Source organism: Macaca nemestrina, chromosome 11 (genome assembly GCF_043159975.1).
Source record: "Macaca nemestrina isolate mMacNem1 chromosome 11, mMacNem.hap1, whole genome shotgun sequence".
In the NCBI taxonomy this organism is placed as follows: domain Eukaryota; kingdom Metazoa; phylum Chordata; class Mammalia; order Primates; family Cercopithecidae; genus Macaca; species Macaca nemestrina.
The window spans coordinates 136,974,123-136,980,122 of record NC_092135.1 but is presented as its reverse complement, the minus strand read 5'-3'; the positions used below and the strand labels follow the sequence as shown (position 1 = coordinate 136,980,122).

The 6,000-nt window shown below is 54.6% G+C and overlaps 1 protein-coding gene across 1 annotated transcript in view; it reads right to left on the bottom strand.

Moving 5' to 3' along the window:
- Positions 1–3,583: 3,583 nt before the first annotated feature.
- LOC105473809 (twist family bHLH transcription factor 2) overlaps positions 3,584–6,000 on the bottom strand; it is a 61,252-nt gene continuing 58,835 nt past the window's right edge. Inside the window, exon 2 of the mRNA XM_011727872.2 lies at positions 3,584–4,171. The gene's annotated coding sequence lies outside the window, so the exon portion shown is untranslated. The remainder of the gene's footprint in view (positions 4,172–6,000) is intronic.

Here is a 6,000-nt window from a genome sequence, read left to right as displayed (position 1 = left end):
ACAGGCCCAAGGCTGTGTTTCAGATCTGAGCCTGTGGACCTGCAGAGGAACCCCCGCCCCCCGCGTGTCTCGCCCTGCGGGGAAATTCAGACTCAAGGCCCCCACCTGCCTGGCCAGTGGTCCTCCCTCAAGGATGGTCTGCGATGCCAGGGCCTGGCTGGGTGCAGAGGTCCCAGCAGCACCGCTGCCCCCTCCAGGTTCCCTCACCCCACGTGTCTGCACCCAGGCCCCTCAGCTTGACCTGGTCGCCTGACAGCTGGGGCCTCCGTCGGGCTGCCCTTGAACACAGGTGGAAGTGAGGGGGATTTGGGGTATGTTTTCCTTTAGAGAGCCCCTGGGGCTCGGAACGCTCTCCTGTTCTGCGGACTCAGTCATCTGACCCTGAAAATACGTGCACACCAGCTCTCACAGGTCTGTTCTCAGGGCCATGACTGCAGGGGGCTCTGGTTAACGCCAGAGCAGTTGTGAGACCCTGGAGCAGGAGCCAGCACAGGGAAGTGGCCCCACAACACCTGGGGAGGAGGAGCCAGCAGCAGGTTACAGGACAGCATGTACCTGCGTCCACAGACATGCATCGCACACACGCAAATACATGCATGCCAGCGTGCGTATGGAGCCATAGATACACACATGCATGTTCCGGAAGCCAGCATCTTTCTGTACCTCTTCCAGGAGTGTGTGTGCAGGGGTGAAAACAGGAAGTGAGCCTGTATTCACGGCCACGTATTTCCACGCAGCCTATGGTGTTGGTGACCGGCTCCTAGGGCACCCAGAGTTGGAGACAAAGCCCCAGGAGAGACCCCAGGAGAGGCCAGGGCTGGGGGAGAAGGAGACCCTGATATGCCGACCAGAGTGTGGGACGGGTGGGCCGGGAACAGGCAGCCGCCAGTGATGCCCAGAGATGCAGCCGCCACAGGGAGGCCCTGGGATGACCCCCTTGGCTGGGTCACTGCTCTGAGGCCCCCACTGAACTCCATCCCTGACCTCCCACGTGGGGTCAGGTTGCCCCCTCATTTGCATGGGGCACTCTCATTCCTCACCTCCTCTGCCTTGGGCTTGGGTGTGGACACTCACAGGGCTGGGTCCCCCACAAAGGTGACAAGGGGCTGTTGCTCAGCAGGAAACCAGGCTCAGGGCACTGGGCAGAGGAAGAATGAAGTTTTTAACTTGGAAACCAAGAAAGAGACTCCTTCTGGCCCCGCCGTCCATCAGCTTTGCATTGTGTGATTTGGGATTATTTCTATTTGAATCACTTCAGGAAGGAGGGCATCGTGGCCTCCGCTGTCTTCGTGGCCCCTACGGGCCTCTGCAGAGCTTGCCAGACAGTACGGGGGAGGGCGGGGCCTCCTGCTGCTGGGACCACTGCTGCCCTATTCTCTCTCCCCAGAGTCTCGTGTGTGCACACGTGTGCATGTGTGTGCTGGTTGTATGTGCATACATTCATGTGGCATGGGTATGTGTGCGTCTGTTTGAAGTGTGCCAAGTGTGTGCACATGCATTGTGTGTGCCTGTGTGTGTGGTGTGTACATGCATGTGTGTGTGGTGTGTGTGTACATGCATGTGTGTGATGTGCATGTGCAGTGTGTGCATGTGTGTGTGGTGTGTGTGCATGTGTAGTGTGTGTGTGTACATGCATGTATGTGTGTGGTGTGTGCATGTGCAGTGTGAGCTTGGGCATGTGTGTGGTGTGTGTGCATTGCGGTGTGTGTGCATGTGTGTACACGCATGTGCGTGTGTGGTGTGTTCATGTGCAGTGTGGGCATGTTTGTATGTGTGGTGTATGTGCATGCATGTGTGTGTGGTGTGTGCATGCGCAGTGTGTGTGTGGTGTGTGTGCATGTGCGGTGTGTGCACGTGTGTGTACATGCATGTGTGTGGTGTGTGTACATGCGTGTGTGTGGTGTGCATGTGCAGTGTGTGCATTTATGTGTGTGGTGTGTGTGTACATGCGTATGTGTGCTGTGTGCATGTGCAGTGTGTGCATGTGTGTGTGTGGTGTGTGTGTACATGTATGTGTGTGTGGTTTGTGTGCATGTGCGGTGTGTGGTATGTGTACATGCATGTGTGTGTGGTGTGTGCATGTGCAGTGTGTGCATTTGTGGAAGCCAGTGCTGTACCAAGGTCACCACCAGGAGCCAGATGGAAGCTGAGGTCATGCTGGTGTTTCCAGAGCTCGTGTCCTTGCCATGGTGGACCTGGGGGCAGGGTGGGAGTGGGAAATGAGGCTTACAGGCCACTGCCATCTTGCCAGAGATCCCTACTTCCAGAACCCCTGTCTGGGAGCTGGGTGGGCTCTGTGTGCCCACTGCTTGGTGAGCAGCTCCACCCAGCAGACCCCAGTACCAGGCGTCCCCCAGGAGACATGCCTTTGGTGTCTCAGGGTAGTGACCTGGTGGCTCACAGTCCCCAGAGCTGGAAGCCTCCACCCTGGGGTCCACAAGCACCACCCACCCCCACAGTGCTCATGGGTGCTGACACGGTAAGGAGGCAGCGGGCAGGTCATGGACCCTTGCCCTCATGCAGAGGTGCCCACCTGCACCAGACCTGGGCTGACTCTCCTTGGTGGCAGATCATGGTCCTTGTGGGATTTCTGGGCAGGATTCCAACCTAACCTGCACATCCGGGTGCTCCATCCTTAGCCAGCTGCCTGGTGAGCTCACAGTCAACATGGCACGGATGCACGTGGAGCAGACAGTGACTCGTTCGGACAGGCAGGCAGGTGATGGCACAAATGAATGCCATGCTTGGGAGAGCAGGGAATACCACCCAGGGTGAGCAGCAGGGAAGGCTGGCCCTGACTTTGGACAGCAGGGACGGTGCACAGGATGGGCACACTGCTGTATCAAGAGTGGGGCAGTGGCCGGGCGCGGTGGCTCAAGCCTGTAATCCCAGCACTTTGGGAGGCCGAGACGGGCGGATCACGAGGTCAGGAGATCGAGACCATCCTGGCTAACACGGTGAAACCCCGTCTCTACTAAAAAAATACAAAAAACTAGCCGGGCGAGGTGGCGGGCGCCTGTAGTCCCAGCTACTTGGGAGGCTGAGGCAGGAGAATGGCGTAAACCCGGGAGGTGGAGCTTGCAGTGAGCTGAGATCCGGCCACTGCACTCCAGCCCGGGCGACAGAGAGAGACTCCGTCTCAAAAAAAAAAAAAAAAAAAAAAAGAGTGGGGCATAGGTGTGACAGCAATGGTCTCTCGTGCTGAGGCTGCTGGGGAGCAGCAGAGGACTAGGCACTGGGAAAGGGCTGAGGCCCCCTCTGCTCTCCCAGGCCCGGGTCTGTTCACACTGGCAACCATGCTAGAGTTGGTAGTTTCTAGAAATTTCTGCAATTATGCACCGCATGAAACGTCTCACCTCCTCTCTCGTGCCTTTTAAAGTGAAGCAATACTGATTCCTGGGACCTGTTCTGACTCTCTCAGGCCATGCCCGGAGCTGCGAAGTGGAGATGAGAACAGAGATGGGGAGACCATGGCTGCGCGGAAGGTCTTTATTTTTCCTGGGTGGGGAGCAGGATACACAGCCACGCTGCAGTCACTTAGCTCGTAAAAATATCTCAATAAATAAAACAAACAAGCAACATATACACTGAACAGAGAATATTTTTTTTTTAAATGGCTAGCCGAGCAAATCATGGAGAAAGAAAAAGAATAGCGGCATGAAAATAAGAATTCCAGGCTGACTTGAAACAATCATGCAGAGGCTCGGGGGAGGGGAAGGAACTCGGGGGTCCTCTTCTGAGAGCCTTGGTCCAGTTTCAACAGAATTGTACAAGAATGCATTTCTGTTTTATTAAAAAAATAGACATTAAAAAAGGCACTTAGAGGGAAATACAAATTCAAAATCCAAATCCTCGTAAATGTGTTCCTGAATCTAGACATTTTCAGAAAGAATAAGCCTCCCCCAAAACATAAGACCCAAAAGAAAAATCCCAACAGAGACAAGATGACCATGACAACATCACCAGCAAGAGGGCTGGGAGTGCCCTTCCTATGTGGGGACCGTCCTGGGGGAGGACGGGAGCCCGGGTCTTCTGTCCGATGTCACTGCTGTCCCCTCTCTCGACGCTGGTGGAGGGCAGAGGTGAGGGCCTCCTGAGGTTGTTCAGGTTTCAGAAGTTACAGACTCGAATGCATCCCAATTCCACTTGCGCTGCCGACGCGACGGACAGCCTGGAAGATAAGGAAGGGAGACGGTGAGATAAGGCCGCCTCGCTCGGCATCCTGCAGGATCGTCCTGAGACCGTCCGTCCCAAGGCTGGGTGGGACGGGACACGGGGCAGGCCCTGAGAGAGCTGGCTCTGTTCTACTCAACGCTCCTCCCAAAAGACACGGGACAGGTGACTGCTACGGGGCCAGCCCAAGCTTCTGCAACCCCTGCCCCCAGGGCCAGGCCAAGCCCAGAGCACCCTTTCCCACCCCCCAGGGCCCTTTCCTGCCCCCGAGTGCACTCTCTCTCACACTCACCGCCCCTAGGCCTCTCCCTGGCCAGTGCTCGGCATGGCCGTGAATGCTGTCTGGCTGTGGGTGAGCCCCTCAGAACAGGCTGCCTGGGGACAAGATGTGCACACTGGCCCTATCCAGGCCTGAGGGAGCTGTGGGGTTTTGGGCAGCAGAGGGCTGTGTTTCAGGAGGACGACGCAGAGAAATGGGTCAGCCGCTGGGGGGAGCTCTCTACGGTGGATTCTTGCTTTAAAATTTGTGCTTTTGACACAGATTCACAGGAAGTTGCAAAAACAACATAGAGATGTCCCATGTGCCTTTCATGCAGCTTCCACACATACCACACCCACAAACACACCCCACTCCCACATACACACACACACACACCACACAAACATACCACACACTACACACACCACACAAACATACCACACACTACCATACACCCCACACTGCACATACACACCACATACACATACCACACACACAAACACACCACACTGCCACGTATACACACAAACACACTACACAACCACACACACTATACACACCATGCAAACATACCACACACTACCATACACCCCACACTGCACATACACACCACATACACATACCACACACACAAACACACCCCATCCCCACATACACACACACACACACCCCACACAAACATACCACACACTACACACACCACGCAAACATACCACACACTACCATACACCCCACACTGCACATACACACCACATACACATACCACACACACAAACACACCACACTGCCACGTACACACACACTACACACACGACACACCACACTAGGCACACCACACACCACACAAACACACCACACCCGCACATACAAACACACACCACATACACCACACATCACACAAACATACCGCATACTACACACACACCCCACACTGTACATACACATCACATACACATACCACACACACAAACACACCACACTGCCACGTACACACACACACTACACACACCACACACACTATACATACCATGCAAACATACCACACACTACCATACACCCCACACTGTACATACCCACCACATACACATACCACACACACAAACACACCACACAACCACGTACACACACAAACACACTACACACACCACACTACACACACCACACACCACACAAACACACCACACCCCCACATACACACACACACCACACACACCCCGCACTGTACATACACACCACATACACACACACAAACACACCACACCCCGACATACACACAAACACATCACATACACCACACACCACACAAACATATCGCACACTACACACCCACCCTACACTGTACATACACACCACATACACACGCAAACACATACCACACACACAAACACACCACACTCCCACATGCACACACAAACACATACCACACACCACAAACACACCGCATACTACACACACCCCACACACTGCACAAACATATTACATACATATCCACACAGACGATATACCACGTTATATACCACACATACAATGGTGTCACCACGTCACACCCAAGCATCTTACACCAGTAG